This window comes from Calliphora vicina, chromosome 3 (assembly GCF_958450345.1).
Source record: "Calliphora vicina chromosome 3, idCalVici1.1, whole genome shotgun sequence".
NCBI classification, from domain to species: domain Eukaryota; kingdom Metazoa; phylum Arthropoda; class Insecta; order Diptera; family Calliphoridae; genus Calliphora; species Calliphora vicina.
In genome coordinates this window covers 25,634,946-25,654,784 of record NC_088782.1, presented here as the reverse complement: position 1 = coordinate 25,654,784, position 19,839 = coordinate 25,634,946, and positions in this window count along the sequence as shown.

The window sequence follows — 19,839 nt, the reverse complement described above, 5'->3', positions numbered from 1 at the left end:
TTTTGACACGCAAGACAAAGATAGCCCAGGCCAGCATTACTCCATGAAGATTGTTGTAAAACTCAACAAGAGCTTGGAAAATCAATGGGAGTTATTAAAAGATTCATCCAAAAGCAGAAATATTGTGTACCATACGAATTGAAACCGAGAGATCTTGAAATACGATTTTGCATGTCTGAAATGCCGAATCATTACTTGCAATAAAAAATGGATTCAGTACGATAACCCGAAGCTTAAAAGATCGTATGTGAAGCCCGGACAACCAACCGAATCGACAGCAAACCCAAATATTCATGGCGCTAAGGTTATGCTCTGAATTTCGTGGGAGCAAAGGGGTCCTATCTATTTTGTGCTGAAATCTGACCAGACCATCACATGTAATCATTACCGAACGCCACTGATTCGTTTGAAGCCAGCATTGGTCGGAAAACCCGAATATGCATCCAGACATGAAGCCGTAATATTCCAACATGACATCGCTAGGCCACATGTTGCAGTACCTGTTAAAAAGTAATTAGAATAAAGTGGTAGGGTAGTTTTGCTCACACGCTTTATAGTTCAGACCTTGCCCCGACTGACTTCTAGTTGTTTCGCTCTATTTAGAAAGCTCTCTTGGAACAGAGTATCCGATATTAGCTTGATTCGTTCATAGTCTCAAAATATGAGCAGTTATTTTTGCTTGAAATCCATACGTTGCCAGAAAAATAGGAAAAGGTCATGGCCAATGCTCTGAATAAATTTATATTGTAAAAATATTTCAAAATAAAAGTTAAAAAATTAAAAAAAAAAAATCTCCTATTTTTAAGTCATACACCCGAAAATTCCGATAAAATATACATTATCCGATTTTCAGCAGTTGGTTTTCAGATGATGGAGAACAATTTTAGAACTTGGGAGCATCGAAAATTCAAAAAGTGCAATGTAAGAGACACACTTATACAGTGGTGGCCACCAATTTAAGACAAATACTTGCATTTTTTTCAACAACTGAATTTTAAGTGCGATAGAGCCAAAATAAAAGGAACTCTAGGGTATAAATTTTTTTTTTTTTAAATAATTGACAATTACATGGAATTTAGCAAACAATTTTTGTCTTAAATTCCTGGCCACTACTGTATATAAGCAAAAGTAACAACGTTAATGCAACTTCTTAAGAAGTAGTAATTTCACCAAATTTGTAAAAGAAGTTCTTTTGGAACTCAATTGTCTCTCAATCCAGATTGCAATGTAGGATAAAAATATACCTTTACAGTTTTATTTTACTCTTTTACATCTATTTTTTTTTGTAAGATTATGTCGTTTAAGCAACATATGTAACATTAATTATTCCTCACTTGAGCTAAAATGTATGGTAGACACCATTTATTACTATAATGTTCATTATGCCTGCCCTGCTCTGCAGCTCCTTCTGCATACGAATCACAAAAAATGTACTCCATCCAACTTAAATGGAAAATGAATTTGATGTTACATACAGAGAAGATGAAAGACAATGAAGAGATTTGGAGCACATAAATTCCAGAATTAGAAGCCAACTACTAATTTAGAATATTTTAACTATGACAAAATAATAAAGAGAAAAGCACTCTAAAATGTTGAGATATTTTATTTAAAAAAAATGTAGAGTGACAAAATTAACCTAAAAAGAAAAAATATAAATTGCAAAGGTTTTCGTTTTTAGGTGGAAAGTGTTTTAAAGGGTAATGAAAAATAATCTCTCAACAGACGTTTTCATTACTTAATTCAAGTTGTCAGAAATAAATCAAGATTTATTTAAAATTTTATTTGCCTTAAGAAAACTATCAGCAATATTTCATTACATTAAAATAATGAATCATGTATAAATATTTATTAAGAAAATAATTAACTTATAATTAAAATATTTGATCGCATTTACTATTCATTAAGTTTCTAAACCCAAACTGCCCACATTACATTTTCGACTACCAATTATTTAACAACAAAATAAATTTCTCTGAACTTCCATTAAAGTCATTTTCACCCATCAATACGCCATTAATTTGTTTATGAAAAGCGGAAAAATATCGAAAAACTATTGATTCGATTTCATTTGTTATTTCATTAAAGAACTTCAAAAGAACATGTGCAAAAAAAAATATATTTTCGGTTAAATTAATTGAATTTACTAACGATGTTTTCATTTCTTTCACTTTTTTTTGTGTTATTGTTATTGTGCGAAATCTAAACAACATTGAGTGAGTGAGCAACAAACAACAAGTGAATTTGTACATTTTACTATTTAGTTTCAATAATAAAATTGAATTTTCTCCAATTAACATCAATTAAAAGTGGGTTTTTGTAAATACATACAACTGGAAACAAATGTATTTAGAAAAAAAACTGTAGTATTTTGGCTAAAAACAAAGTGTGGCAAAATGAGTAAAACAAGTCAGTAGGATATATGCAGCGATGCTGAATTTTGTTATACCCTGCATTCTCTTAGTTCTCTTTTGGTATATTCCAATTTTCGTGTTCATTTAATTTTTATAAAAGAGAAAAATGTTACATCAAATACTTCTTTGATTACGATACAAAACTCACAAAGGATGAATGATCGCTAGTTATCGATCGGCCAGAAATCAAAGATCACTCAGGCCAGCCAAAAGTGTGCAGCTGAAATCTGACCAGACCATCACAGGGAACACAACTGTTTCGTTTGAAGCGAACATTGGCTAAAAAAAAACACTTAGAATATGCGGTCAGACTGTATTTAATAGGGTATTCATTGGACTAATGATCGTTCGATTAATCGAATAATTTCTTACGAATAATTATTCGAACAATTTAAAAATGGCCATTTTCGGATAACGAATAATTCGAACAATTTTATGTAGAATAATCGAATAAAACGCATAAATGTTCACATACATTTAAATTTATTAAATTGCTTAAAATTTTTCATAATTTCAAATTTAAATAAGTAATAATGAATAATGACTGACTGACTGATTCATCATCGCACAGCCCAAACGGCTGAAGCTAGAATCACGAAATTTTAACTGTGGGTTCCTCCTTCCCCAAAATGATTTTGGAAATTCGATCGTTTAGGGGGTAAAAACGAGTAAATTCGGTAACCTTATATCTTCAAAACTAATAAAGATACAAAAAAAACTTAAAATAGCATGTTACTCCATTTAAAAAATAAGCTGACAGGTGTTTCGTACTTTTTGGAAATTCGAAACTTTTAGGGGAGAAAACGGGTAAAAACTGTATTTTGGTACTTTTTTTGCACCCTATGTATCTTTTAAACCAATAAACATAAAAACAAATTTTAAATCGTCTTCTTTAATTAACAAAAAATAAAAAATATAAGTTTGGTACTTTTTGGAAATTCGAACCCTTAAGGGATAAAAATTGTGTTTATTTTTGATACTTTTTCATAAAATATGTTTTTCTATAATTTGACATAGACATACGAATATTTTATTACGAGCTCCCACCACGATACAGAAATTTATTTGAATTAAATTTTACCAAAGCAATGGGGATAAAAAATGTACCAAAAAGGGGATAAAATCGGGAAAATACATTTTATTGAAATTATTAAGCCAATTTTGATAATTTTTTAACATTGGTTCCTGGATTCGTACAAAAATTAACTAACAGGGTGTTATTTGGAACTCGAGTGCCAAGGTGTATATTGGGCCAAATCCGGGTAAACAGTTTGGTACTTTTTTTAAAACATATTTTTTCTTGGGCACATTAACACAGATTTTAATATTTTGAGACATGTCTGTAGCATAAACAATTTTGGCAAAATGGAATATTTTTAAAGTTCGAACTTGATTATTTCAAGGAAGAAAAGGGAAATTGGTACTTTTCTTTTAATATTTTAAATTATTTCACTTATCGACATTAAAGTTAGCTGATATGTATCTGAGTGAAGTTTTTGTTAGGAATAGGGTACAATATTTATGTACCAAAATGTGAGAACTGAACTATAGGTACTTTTTTATTCATCTAATGGTACTTTTTGAATTTTATATGACAATGGACTTAGAAACATGAAATTAAGCATATATGGAGTGTGAATTTTAGGGGTAGACTTTTTGGTACTTTTTCTTTAATCGAATGGTACTTTTTGTATTTTCTTCACCAATGAACCTAGAATAGGGTTGCCAGCCTGGCTGGACTTGGCTGGATTGTCCAGCTTTTTTGCTCCCTACCCAGTTTCAAGCTAAAATTTCATTTGTCCAGCTAAATTGAAATTTTCGACAATAATATCTATATTATTTATGACTTCAAATTTACTTACTACTAATTAGTAGATAGTAATAACTTATGCAAAAAAGTGTATGTATTTTTTGAAGAAAGGAAAAAATAAATACCAAAAAGTTTTATGGGAATACGTGTCATGTGGAATTTCTGTCAATGAAGAAGAATGTAAAAGTTAAGGAGTATCATATTTATATTTTATGCAAAACATAATGCAGGAATTTTCAGCTTTTGAGAATAACTCGTGTACAGTTTTAGAGTTGCTCGATATAATGACCGTACTTTTTTACTGGCTTTTTATGAGGCTATTTATAAGCCTCAAAAGTAGAATAAATGACAAATTTTTTGGCTCCAAAGTTAACAGCATTTTGAAAAAAATTTCGCCTAATAAACAAAAAAATTTTAAGACTGACGCAGAAGACTTTTTAAAAACAGCAGTCAGCTATTTAGAACATCGTTTTTTAAAAAAATAGCATTTTTAAATTTAACCTTCAAATATCTGAAGAAATAGATAACGATAAACTATACATATACTGATTACTGCAGCATTCGTGAAGTTTATAAATAAATACCAAGAGATTTGTCAAATGATATGGTCCTATTTTTTTACCAAAGGTGAAACGAATGAATTCGAGAATTTAAGAAAAGCCGCATGTTTCGTATTTTCAATACCAGTAAGCAAAGCTTTATACTAAAGAAAGAAACCGAATGTCATTCGACCTGAAATATTAATACGAAAAAATTTATAGGAAGTTTGTAAACAATTTTGAAAATTTTTACAAACTAGGTTTGGAATTGGCCAAAATGCGTAAGCTCAAAAACGAAATAAAGTCGTTTTGTTTTTAGTATTTAATAATATAAATATGTATATGACGGACTTAACCGAACAAATTTAAGTTTAGTTAAATACATTTTAAGGAATGAAATGAAAATATTTAATTGTGATTCTAAATTTCTAAATATTAACACACTGCTAAAAAAAACACTTTTTGTAAGAACTTGAAACACCCTCAAAATTTTTAGTTAATTTGAAAAAAACTGTTTTACGATAGGTCGTAGTACTTCAGTACCTCCAACTCACACATTTTTAGACCGAAAAATTGTAAACAGTTATAGAAAGGCAAAGAATTAAGCTTTCATAAAATCTATACATAAAATGTATTTTCTATTAAAACCTATTTTTTTTGTACAATGTTATAAACAAATTTGTATATAGAAAAAAACGAGACATTACTTGTTAAAATCGGTTTAAATTTGCTAAAGTTTGTAAACTTTTTCGAAAAAGTTCGAAAAAATTTACTTGTAAAATAAAAACTACAATTACACAGTACAACATTTTTCAGTTCATTGCTTTGAGATTCAATTCTGACAATTGCACGTGAAAGTAGCCCCAAAAATAAGAACTTCTGCATCATTAGTTTTGTCAAGTTGGCTGCGGTATTAATTTAATGGCCATACGAATTTTTTTTCCTCAAGGTGGATTTTTATCACTTTTTCTATATTTTAGCACGGTTATATCTCGTATACCGTACGGAATATCTCTTTTGTGGCTGAAGCAAAGTTGTAGATATTGAATAATTAGTCATAGCTCACATATAAGACACGCTTCCGAAAATCACTTTAAAGTGCATAAATCTGTAAAAAATTATGGTATACATTCAAAATTCATGATAAATAACTTTTATATAGACACAAATCACACGACCTAATTTCATGGTGATCAGTCCATAATTGGATTTGTAATCCAGTTATTGAGCAAAAAAGGTGAAAAATTGGTTAAAAAAATTAAAAAATATGTTCCGTACTTTTTTTCTACTATTCAATATCTACAACTTTGCTTCAGCCACAAAAGAGATATTCCGTACGGTATACGAGATATAACCTTGCTAAAATATAGAAAAAAGTGATAAAAATCCACCTTGAGGAAAAAAAAATCGTATGGCCATTAAATTAATACGGCAGCCAACTTGACAAAACTAATGATGCAGATGTTCTTATTTTTGGGGCTACTTTCACGTGCAATTGTCAGAATTGAGTCCCAAAATCATGTGTTGTACTGTGTTATTTTACTAAAAAACGTATTAATGAAAAGTTAAATAAAACCTGTTTTGTTAAGAACTAAATTTTCTTTATACATTGCTATAAATTTGCATAAGCTTTCATAGCAAAATAAGCAATGAAAAGCCACTTAAAATAAAAAAGTTGATGAATTTTGTTTTGTTTAGATATTCTTAACAAAAACAATACTTATAACTTACAAATTAGGGATGCCAAACGGGACTGGGTTTTACAAATCCCGGGACTTCGGGATTTTAGTTAAACGTCAAAAACATCAAATTCAACAATAAAAACTATTAATTTCATTAATATATTTAAGTAAAAATATAACAAATCAAAAACTAATGCATTAAATTAAAATAAATGGTCCATGATTTCCCCTAGCTCCATAAATCTTCATAAATCTTCCTAAAATATCAAAAATCTCATAATATTCCGGGATTCTTTTTCACAAATCCCGGGATTCGGGAAATCCCGATCCCGAAAAGTCCCGGGATTTTCGGGATCGGGATTGGCATCCCTATTACAAATATACCAAAAAATGCACGACATTTTAAAGCGTAATCAATTTTCTAAACCCGTTAAAAAATTAAAATCAGACAAAAACTGACTGGACGATAAGTTGACGAACATCACTTAAAACGGGTTTTTAAAATAACTTCTGAAATTGAGAGTGTTCTGAAATTTTTTGCAATTTGCAATGTACCTTTAACCCACGCTTTGTCGTTTACCAAGTTTTTTTCTCGCTGTAGCACCGTGTAATACATTTGATTACACAAAACCAAAATTAACAAATTTCTCAGTAAATTTTGTAATGTCCAGTTTTTTTTTGATTTGTCCAGCTTTTTAGACCCCAATGTCCAGCTTTTTGCAAATCTGAATCTGGCAACCCTAACCTAGAAACATGAAATAAAGCTTACATGGGCCAGAGTGGGTGGGAATCCACAAGTGTCTGCTTTATGGTACTTTTTCTATATTATAATGGTACTTTTTGAATTTTCTATAATAGTGGACCTAGAAATATGTAATTAAGTGTATATTGTCCTATGTGAGTAAAAATTCAAGCGGATACTTCATGGTACTTTTTCTTTATTATAGTGGTACTTTTTTTTAATTTTGTATAACAATGGACTTAGAAACATGAAATTAAGCATACTCGGTCCTAAGTCAGTGAGAATTGTAGTGGAGACTTTTTGGTACTTTTTCTTTATTCGAATGGTACTTTTTGTAATTTCTTCACCAATGAACCTAGAAACATGAAATAAAGCTTATATGGACGGGAGTGAGTGGGAATCCACCAGTGCCTGATTTTTGGTACTTTTTATATATTGTAGCGGTACTTTTTTGAATTTTCTGTAATAATGGACATAAAAATAGGAAATTAATAGTATATGTTCTAAAGTGATTGAGAGTTCTAGGGGGAGACTTTTTGGTACTTTTTTGAATTTTCTATAACAATGAACTTAGAAACATGATATTTAGCATATATGGTCCTAAGTGAGTGAGAATTCTAAAGATAGACTTTTTGGTACTTTTTCTTTATTCGACTTTTTGTAATTTCTTCACCAATTAACCTAAAACCATGAAATTAAGCTTATATGGGAGTGAGTGGGAAACCACAAATGGGGGCTTTTTGGTACTTTTTATATATTCTAATGGTACTTTTTGAATTTTCTGCAATAATGGACATAGAATAATGAAATTAGGCGTCTATGGTCCCAAGTGAGTGAAAATTCAAGGCCATACTTCTAGGTACTTTTTCTTTGTTCTCATAGGTACTTTTTTGAATTTACTATAATAACGGAGCAAAAAAACCGAAGAATTTCAAAACCGCGGTTCAGTTTTTTCGGTTTTGTGATAATTTTTAAATATTAATTGTTATAAAAACAAAATTAGTTGATAATATAGGAAAGGCTACTTTAGTGGTAACTTTCTTTTGCATTTTCTATAATAATGAACCCAGAAATATGAAATTAGACATTTACAATCAGATTCACAAAGGGAGACTTAATAGTACTATTTCACTTTTCTAATTGGGGTGGCGAAGCGCACCGGGTCAGCTAGTATATAAATATTACTGCAAGGCGTTACAATTCTAAAAACAAATCTGTCAACATTTTTAATTTAGGACTTGACCAATGAAAATAAAAGGTACGGAATAAAATATTTGTTATTTAGCTGGCGAAATATTAGAAGAATCTCAAATAATAATCAAAATTTTAACTTAGATTAAAGTGGAGTTGAATGTGATTTTGAAACGGTCGTCGAAAGTGATATTGAGGATGACATTTATAATGATTACATTGAAATAGATGAAGGCCATGATCTTAAAATATATGTATATAAGTGATGATATTAACCGCATACGTAAGTGTTGCAAAATATTTAATAAATCGAATAATAAACACAAATATTGCAAACTAACGTTTTATTGCAAGAAAAGCATGATTTTGAACATCTTTGTCTAACATGGTAATAAACTTTTTGCGTATTTGTAAATGCGTCAATCATGCACTGCCTGACTTCAAATTAGCCACGTTCACTGACAATGATATCAAACTTTGGACAGATTCCCTTTATTGTGTAATTCCCCAAGACCACTTTATTAAGCAAAGATTCGACAACGTTGATAGAGCTTGATGTATAATACAATTTGTAATAAATAATTTAGAAATAGTGAATAATTAATTTACTAAAGAATTAGTTACTCAATTTGAAACCCAAATTAATGAACTACATAAAAAATTTCTTAATACGTTTATATTGTACTTGAATTCAGGATCATGTCCAACTAGCTCAAATTATTTAAAGCATAGCTCCAAAACGGAAACTAGTCAATTGTTTTGTAGATTGTTCGGGAGTTTATCTGATTAGAATATTTCTCTTGAAATTTTAATGATGGACTTTGTTTTTGAATGTTTTTTAACTTTATCAATACTTGAATTGTTAACTTTAACGTTAGTTTTTGTTTTTCTTTAACAATAAAATATTTAAAAACCGCATTAATCGGTTTCATGATCACGCGTTAAAGTCTTCCAGAAGAATCATAAGAATATAGAGATTCTATGCCAATATTCCCATGATTTATATTATTTGTTTAGCTGTACAGAAATTATAAATATAATGAATTTTGAGGAATAACAAACGATATAACCAACTTATATTTTTACACCCTTACCCTACACATTGTGAAGGATACAATAAAGGAGGAGGGAAAAGAAAAAGAGTAGAGAGTTAGGTGAAGTAAACAATAATAATGGTACAAAAAATCATTAATAATTGATTTAACATGTACTTGTACATTTGGACTTTTCTATGCGAGCAAAGAGTTTTCAATATATATGTGGCGGGGATATAAATAGTTAACTTAATCTATATATATATAAAAATTAAATGGTCCATGTATGTAATGGCATCTCGTGAGAACGGCTGGAGCGATTTGACTGATTATTTTTTATTCGATTCGAAATTTTGTAAAGAAAAAAATTAAAAAATTCCGGGTAAAACTGGGAAATTTTGTAATAAAAAAATTCCCTAAAGTATTCAGTACAAATTTAGATATTTTATTTGCAAATAAATAAGAACAGACAGGTGTATGTGGGTTGGAGAAACTTGAAGAACTAACACTAGTAAATAGCTACCGGGCGTAGCTAGTAAATAATAAAAATAAACTTCGATATTGTCATACATATCTGAAAACATAACCATCAAACCCCCGCAATATCATTCTAGACAACAACCAATTAAATTATTTGTATTTTACCGGAAATGATATGCTACTTCCTATGAAATAAGTTATTAAAATCATCGAAACCCTTAATAAAATTGCCCAAGCAGTCAATAGAGAATTCACCTAAAAACTAATTGCAATCTTTGTTCCGGTTCTAAAAAAAAAACAAAAAAAAAGATGAAATTAAAAAAAGCAACTTAAAAGCAGTAACGAAATAATGATGTTTGTTGATTCACATCACACACAACACAATGCGGTGGCGGTAACGACGGCGGTGTTGGTCGAATGAGAAATAAATGAATTTTTGATTGCTTAATATTTACCTTTTTTTTAACATTCTACTTCAACACCGGTACAAAAATGAAACAAATATTAAAACCAAACTGCACGAGTTAGTTAGTGGTGAGGGGTGTGTGTGAGACAGAGTAGTGTACATGTGGTTGAAAGGAAACTTTTGTACAAGGACTTTTTGGCAAATAAAAACTTTGCTTTTTATGTTTTGGGATTTTTTCTTTAATAAACGAACAAAATTATTACCTTCTACTTGGCATCATAATTTATAGCATTTAATTTTTCATTTTAGCCATTGATGCTGCTTTTTTTAGTCTTCCTTTTATTTGTTTCTATTGTTGATGTCTTGTTAGAATCCCCAGAGATTCATTACTTTCTAATATACATAAATACATACAACAAATTGACTTTAAGTTGTTTTATTTAATTTTTGCTGTTGTTATTTAATGTGAGGAAGGTATTCAATCAGTTAGGCTTGAGTAATATGTTTAAGAAGCTAAATATTTCAAAATAAAACTGACTTACCAAAAGTAACGGCAATTGTTAAGAAAATTTCGCAGCACCTAAAAGTATGCAAAGAATTTCGTTATGAATATGAGAAAAATCAGACATTTTGGAGAATTTCAAGATACATACTAAAATAAATGTTTAAAATTAAAATTTAGATCGGGAATGTTTGAAAACTAATATTGAAAAATAGATATTCAGCCCAATTATGAATAAAAATTCATCGGGAGTTTTTTTTCCTTTTATCATTTTTCCTATTCAATTTCAATGGGAAAAAACTCCCGGGGAACAAGCTCCCGCGGAATTTTTTATTTATAATTGGGCTGATTTTGAATTAAAAATAAAATTCCTTCCAAATTGTCAAAGACTTTTAGAGTAACCCTCGCTATTTGTATAAAAGTTTACAACGATTTTAGAATAATTATAATCTTCGCACAGAAAATAGAATGTAATTTACAAGAAATGATAAGCTGGCATAACATACCAGTGTAATATATTTTAGCCCGCCAGCTAAAAGACGCGTCAAATTTAAATTGCTTTCATTATTATTAAAAAAAACTGCCATTTTTATACATTATTTATTTTATTTCAATGTTTTTCTGTATACGCAGAGAAAAAATATACATGTACAAGTTTACAATAACCATTTCAACAAGTATATATATTCTGGATCGTTATAGATATCGGAATCGATATAGCCATGTCCGTCTGTCCGTCTGTGTGTTGAAATCAACTTTCCGAAGCCCCCAAATAACTTACATACACGATTCATACATCAATATCTCCGAAATTCTTCCAGCTCGGTCGCTATTTAAAATCGAGAAAATCGGTCCACAAATGGCTGAGATATAAGATATAAAAACTAGGACAACCTCGATTTTTGACCTATTTTTTACCTATATCTGGATTACTAAGTCATTAATATAGACAATATGGATATCTAATGATAGATATTTCAAAGACCTTTGCAACGACGTATATAAGACTATAGTAAGTTGGACATACAATGGGTCAAAATCGGAAAAAAATATTTTTTAACCCGAATTTTTTTTCATCAACAATTTTTTTGTTGTCATAAATTCTTTTTCTAAAAAAATTATTTAAAGAAATTTAAAAAAAAAAATTAAAAAACAATTTTTAAAAAAAAAAATTTAAAAAATTTCCGTTTTATGTCACGTACGATATACCCTTATTTCGCTCAATATTTTGGACAACAATATTTCGAAAGAACTTTATTTATTATTTTAAAATGTAGTACCCTCTGAATGGAACATAAAGACCAAATTATTTTTCAGATACTCTTATTTTTGCAAAATCTATTCCACTCTATAGGCGTACAAATGTCACGAACGATGATATGGATTTGCCCATATGTGTGTGGCAACAATTTTTATGATGTAATACTTCACCATATTGTGTTGTTCTCGGCTTATGGTTATCATACTCTGAGAACGACATAATGATTCATCATAAACATGATTGCCATAAACATATTGTTTTACTGCAATCATATACATGATTACTACAACCATATTATGGTTACCGCTAACATATACATAATAACGGTGACCATAATATAGTTAAAAATTTGTAAACATTTTGAAATGATTATGGTATGACTTTTCTCTGGGTGTAGTTTACTTTTGAAACAATTTCTACATCCTCAGTTATGAGCATAATTTCATAAAATCTGAAACGAAGCTTGTTGCTATGTTGTTTGCGAAAAATGTGTCCAATTAACAGCACTTGTACAATATACAAGATTCATTCATACTTTCATGCATCCATTCATTCATTCATTTATTGTGGTTTTTGCCAAATATTCTCAGAAAATTTTATTTTAATAAAGTTTCGCACAAAGATGTTGATGGCTTTTTTTTTTGGCTGGTTGCATCGTTGATGGTTATTTAACTTTATTATATCATTCTTTGACATTTAATTTTTTTCTATCGTTGTGGTGCTTTTGAGCAGAATGCGTGTTTGTCAGGTGGATGCAGAGTATTTGTGTGGAACTAGGATGTTTAATTTACCGAGAATCGGGTAAGTTTTTGGTACATTCTCTGGTAATCACTCCTATTATGTATGTCGTTTTCAACATAAACAGCTCAATTATGAATAACAAATTCCCTGGGAGTTTTTTCCCATTTGAATAGGAAAATGGGAAAAGGGAAAAAACTCCCGGGAAATTTTTATTCATAATTGGGCTGAAAGTCACGGCGACAAAATGGCATTTGCGTAGTCATTATCGATAATATTTGGTTACTATTGACAGTAATTTGCAAAGACCTGGACAAAGACTTATACGTGTAATAATCTAGATTGCTTTATTTAAAAGTCAAGAGATTAACTTTTAATTAAAAAATATAATATGGGTGGTAAAGACAAGTTTGATTTTTCTCAGTCTCACAACCCCCCCCCAAGTTTGGTGAATTTTGATAAAGAAAACCACATCCTGAAAAAATTTCATGTCGGGGTTAAGCCCTCTGAACTTCTGAGATGCATTTACAAGGGGAAAAAATGCAATTTTTTCAGTTTTTGTAAAAATATTGAAATTAAAAAATTACTTTTGCAATTTAATTTGAAATTATAGAAATATGTAAATGTAATTCCACAGGCCATTAACGAGCCTCAGGCCGCTAGAACAAGAAATATAAGAATAAAATGAACATATTTTCATAGAAATATTAAAATATACGCTCATTTTTACTTAAAGTATATCCATTAGAGTGACAATCAGTTGTATGGAAAAAAATTGTTGTTAAAATTTTGAAGAGTGCCGGGTGGAATATTGTGACACTAGGCCTAAATGTTAAGTGCTGAAAATTTGAGCCAAATCGGGCAACGATTTCTGGACGCGCATCGAGGTCAAAATTCAGATATATGCAAAATTTTACTGTTAATATGGAATAAATAGGTGAAACTCGTTAACTTTCTGCATTGTTTTCTAGAAATATGTAGATTTATTTATATTAATGAATAGTACATTAACAAAAAAGTTTTGGAAATTAACCCTGTATCTCCTTTGGTTCAAAATGACCCAATACTGTATTATCGCCAAAATTAGAGAAAAATGCAAATTTTTCAGTTTTTGAAAAAATGTTGCTACTAAATAAATACTTTTGCAATTGAATGCAAAAGAATCGAAATATGTACGTAATTATCGTTGTAATGAAATATAAATGACAAAATTTGATTAAAAAATGTTAAAGTTATTACAAATTCGCCAGACCATTACCGTGTTTCAGGCCAATTGAACAAAAAATTTTGAAAAAAAATTTAGATATTTCGAGAAAAATTAAAATAAAAGCTCATTTTTACTTAAAATATGTCCATATTTACTTGTATATAAGTTTTTGTCTTCGTAGGATACCGTTAACCTATTCGCAGGTATGGCCAAAAAAAATAATTTTTTTTAACGGCTGTTTCAAAACTCCATTTTCAAATTTTTAAAAATTTTGTTAAACAAATTTCAGATTTTTTCGATCATCACATTGGGGTTTATTGAGATCAAAATAGGGAATAAAAATATGAAAAAATTATGTCAATACCTCTTACAGTTCTTCCGTACCTGCGATTGAAATTTTGCGTTTTTCAAGAAAAACTAATTTTTTGTCCATATTTAGGCGAATGAGTCCAATTTCCTTACTGTTATAAATTTTAAGTAAAACCTATTCATAATATTATAGTCCTTGTAATTTTAAATATGTTCTGAAAGTTTTACTGAAATCGGAAAACGATAACCTTTGAATCGTGAAGGTCAAAGGTCAAATTTTTCAATATTTGGAATTTCTAATGAAAAGATAGCAAAATGTTACATATTTTTCGGCCGATTTTCATGAAACTTGAGGAAAATATATATTGGGGTCTAGCATTTACAAGAACAGTGCAAAAATGAATTTTAACCTTTAAGAGGACTTAGGGTCAAAATGGTTGTGTTTTTCTTGATTTTAAAAGTTGAGAATAATTTGGACCCCAAGGGTTAATGGGTTAATTTCCATTTTTGTGCTGTTATTTTAAATTCTGAACTTTATGTTATATTTTCCTCAAGTTTCATGAAAATCGGCCCAAAAATATGTAACATTTCGCTATCTTTTCATTAGAAATTCCAAATATTGAAAAATTTGACTTTTGACCTTCACGATTTAAAGGTTAATGTTTTCCGATTTTAGTAAAACTTTCAGACCATATTTAAAATTACCAGGACTATAATATTATGAATAGGTTTTACTTAAAATTTATAACAGTAAGGAAATTGGACTCATTCGCCTAAATATGGACAAAAAATTAGTTTTTCTTGAAAAACGCAAAATTTCAATCGCAGGTACGGAAAAACTGTAAGAGGTATTGACTTAATTTTTTCATATTTTTATTCCCTATTTTGATCTCAATAAACCCCAATGTGATGATCGAAAAAATCTGAAATTTGTTTAACAAAATTTTTAAAAATTTGAAAATGGAGTTTTGAAACAGCCGTTAAAAAAATTATTTTTTTTGGCCATACCTGCGAATAGGTTAACGGTATCCTACGAAGACAAAAACTTATATACAAGTAAATATGGACATATTTTAAGTAAAAATGAGCTTTTATTTTAATTTTTCTCGAAATATATTAATTTTTTTTCCTAAATTTTTTGTTCAAGTGGCCTGAAACACGTTAATGGTCTGGCGAATTTGTAATAACTTTAACATTTTTTAACCAAATTTTGTCACTTATATCTCATTACAACGATAATTACGTGCACATTTCGATTCTTTTGCATTCAATTGCAAAAGTATTTATTTAGTAGCAAAATTTTTAAAATATCTGAAAAATTTGCATTTTTTCCGAATTTTGGCGATAATACAGTTTTTGGGTCATTTTGACACAAAGGAGATGCAGGGTTAACTTCCAAAAAAAAATTTTTAATGTAATATTCATTAATATAAATAAATCTATACATTTCTAGAAAACAATGCAGAAATTTAACGAGTTTCACCTATTTATCCCATATAAATAGTATAATTTTGCATATATCTGAACTTTGACCTCGATGCGCGTCCAGAAATCGTTGCCCGATTTGGCTCAAATTTTCAGCACTTAACATTTAGGCCTAGTGTCACAATATTCCACCCGGCACTCTTTGAAATCTAAAAAAAAAAATCGGCTGTCACTCTAATATCCATATTTACTTGTATATGAGATTATGTCTTCGTAGGATACCATTAACCTATTCGCAGGTATGACCAACAAAATTTTTAATTTTTTTAAAGGCTGCTTCAAAACTCCATTTTAAAATTTTTAAAAATTGTGTTAAACAAATATCAAAATTTTTTAATCATCACATTGAGATTTAATGACAATATAATAGGGAATAAAAATGTGAAAAAATTATGACAATATCTAATATAGTTTTTCCGTACCTACGATTTAAATTTTGCGAATTTCGAGAAAAACAAATTTCGTGAAGGTCAAAGTTAAAAAATTTCAATATTTGGAATTTCTAATGGAAAGATAGCGGAATGTTATATATTTTTGGGCCGATACGAATGGTACTTATTTTTTAAAAATTATCGATAACTGGTAGACAACAACACAATATTGTTATGCCGTTTTCTTTTCTGGCATAAATGATGCCTTTATTCTGCCTTTTGTGCCCTTCTTTGTGTTCTTTCAAATAATGTTGCCCTAAAACTCCGAAAATATGAAACTTCAACTAAAATGTGCAACCTCTAAACGTTGTCCGATTTTGCTCAAATGTTCAGCATTTGATTTTTATATGACTGAGAACAATTTTAGACTTGTGTTCTCTATTTTTCAAAGTTTTTTTTAAAAATTGATTCTCTGCTCTGTTGAAAATTGTATTCTAATTTGATGATTTTATACTTTTTTTTAAATATAAGTAAAGTAGTGAGTTGCATGTTGATTTTCAACAGATGTCTAATTTTCTGGTGATTTCTCATCGTTTGAAAAATAGAGATCACACAATTTTAAAAACAGTACAAGCTAAATATTTTGCAAGAGAGCAAAGTATGCAAACATATTTGTACATATTTAATTTAGAAATATTACATTTGTATACCCTTCACCATAAGTGGCAAGGGTATTTATAAGTTTGTCATTCCGTTTGTAATTTCTACATTTTTCATTTGCGACCCCACAAAGTATATATATTCTGAATCGTTATAGATAGCGGAGTCGATATAACCATGTCCGTCTCTCCGTCTGAGTGTTGAAATCAACTTTCTGAAGCCCACAAATAACTTACATACACGAATGATACATCAATATCTCCGAAATTCTTCCGGCTCGGTTGCTATTTAAAATCGAAAAAATCGGTCCACAAATGGCTGAGATATAAGGAAAAAACCAGGACAACCTCCATTTTTGACCTATTTTTGGCCCATATCTGGATTACTAAATCATTAATATAGACAATATGGATATCTAATGATAGATATTTCAAAGACCTGTGCAAGGTATATAAGACCATAGTAAGTTGGACCTACAATGGGTCAAAATCGGAAAAAATATTTTTTAACTCGAATTTTTTTTTTTCACCAAAACTTTTTTTCACTAAATATTAAAAAAAAAAAAAAATTTAAACAAAAATTTAAAAAACAATTTCGAAAAAACAACTGGAAAAAATTAAAATTTTGTTTACCTAAAAATATTTAAAATTTTTATTTTAAAGTATAATTTGGTGAAGGGTATATAAGATTCGGCACAGCCGAATATAGCTCTCTTACTTGTTTATACTCTGTTTCCTCACATGAGGTTAAAATGGAAAAATGTTGATCCAAACGTATTAACTAATTATTAAGTATATAAATCAGGGACCCGAAATACAGTACGGGCTCGATTTGCGCAACCGAAAGGAAATCGAGGTTGTTGCGATATTCGAAATGTTGCAATAAGCAACCACTATATTCGCTATTATTTTTTATTCTTTTTTTAACAAAAAGTAATTAATTCATTTATTAAACAAAACAAAGTAAAAATAAATGGTGTAAATAAATATAATATTGTTACGTTTTAACCTTTTCAAAACGTTGGTTTATTTCCTTTAAATAAACCGGATACTGTTGATTGCAAATAAAAGCCGTTCAGTAGTTTGAAAATTGTAACAACTCTTTATTTATTTAAAATGTACAACAACAGAATTAAATAGTCACTCAATGTATTTTATACACGTTTATAAATTCTCAGAAATACAGACACACTTTATAATGTACACGAATTCACTTGAAAAACACAACACACTTTAAGACACTCAGTTGATGTTTATTCAAACAGCGTCTCTGATAAACTAAACTAACGACTGCAACCTCTGCCATTAGTTATAGCACTGCCATCTGCACTCTAGATTGCTCTTTAACTGTCTAGAACTTTCTAATACATACGCCATCTGTGGAGTACTTTCTACAATGTTCTTTAACTGAATATTCAAATATACGGTAGCAGCAAAGAGCGTTGCCAACTTACGATCAATGGTCAATTGAAAGATTTTATTCAATATTAATAATGCCCACAGATATGTTACAGTTTGCTATTACAGCACTGCTATTTGAAAGCATTCTGCTACTTTTAAATCAGCTGTTATAATCGTTACATTTGAATTCAAGTACAATTTCGTAACAATATGTACACGAATAAATAAAAAAATATTTTGATAAAAAACAACTGTGAATAAACAGCCAGAACTCTTTATGAGAGCAGTGTCGTCGTGAAAATATTTTTTAGGTGCCTATGATTTGGCAAATAGTTTTGAATTACGCTTCTGATTAAAAAAACAACCAGAATAAATAGAGGAGAGAATAGAATAACTTCTGAATATTACATATGAAAAAATAAATAAAGTTGCACTTATCGCGTCTGTTTTTTGAAAAAAGTTGCAGTTATAAAGACTGTAATGTTAAAAAATAGGCTGTTGCGCTAATCGGTCAGTTGCAATAATAGGTAGTTGCACAAATCGAGCCCGTACTGTAACTGTTATTTTTTTTAAATAAGCAATTGGTTATAGGAAAAATAACTGCAAAAAAATAGGTCCCGTAATAACAATTATAAATAACTCCAAAAAATTTTAGTCTGATAACCAGTATGAAAAATTTTAATTTTTTTAGGTCTTTGATAGACTACAGCCATTACAAAAATTTATACCCTACACCAACATAGTGATATACTGTATAGTGCCCCAAGGACGAAGTCTATTGAATTTGGTTAAAATCGGTCTATTATTTCTCCTAGCCCACAAACGATTGTCCTATCTGAAAATAGATAATCCCTCATAAATATCTTAGTTATATAGATATCCAAACCACATTCAGCACAAATAAGTTTTATATAAGCCGAACTCTCACTACTAAATTTTGTGACGATTGGTCCATAATTAGTCATAGTTTATACAAGGCCCACTTCCGAAAAGCATTTTAACGAGTATAGATTTCTTAAAAAAGTTGGTATTCAAATAAAATTTAGCACAAATAACTTTCATATATACAGAAGACATGTCACTTAATTTTATGCCGATTGGTCCATAATTAGTCATAGCTCCCACATATTGCACATTCTAAAAGAAAACTGTTTATAATCATAAATATTCTTGATTCTTATGAAATTCTGAACCAATTTATCATTCTCTGTCTATTTTAAAATACAAGAAATCCAGGTCCATGCTACTAAAAAACTTTGTTGGTACTCATAATGTTTACGGAAGACCAAAAAAAATAAAAATCTTTAATAATAGTTATCAAAGACCTAAAAAAATAAAAATATTTTATAATGGTTACTGAAGACCAAAAAAAATAAAAATCTTTTATAATGGTTATTAAAGACCTAAAAAAATAAAAATCTTTCATAATGGTTATTGAAGACCAAATAAAATAAAAATCGTTTATAATGGTTACCAAAGACCAAAATAATATTGGTTATATTTAACTGTTATTCAGGGACCATTTTTCAAAAATTCTTGATAAACAATTATTTCAGGATTTTTTCCAATATTGGTTATAACAGTTATGTCCCTGATATAAATTGTTAA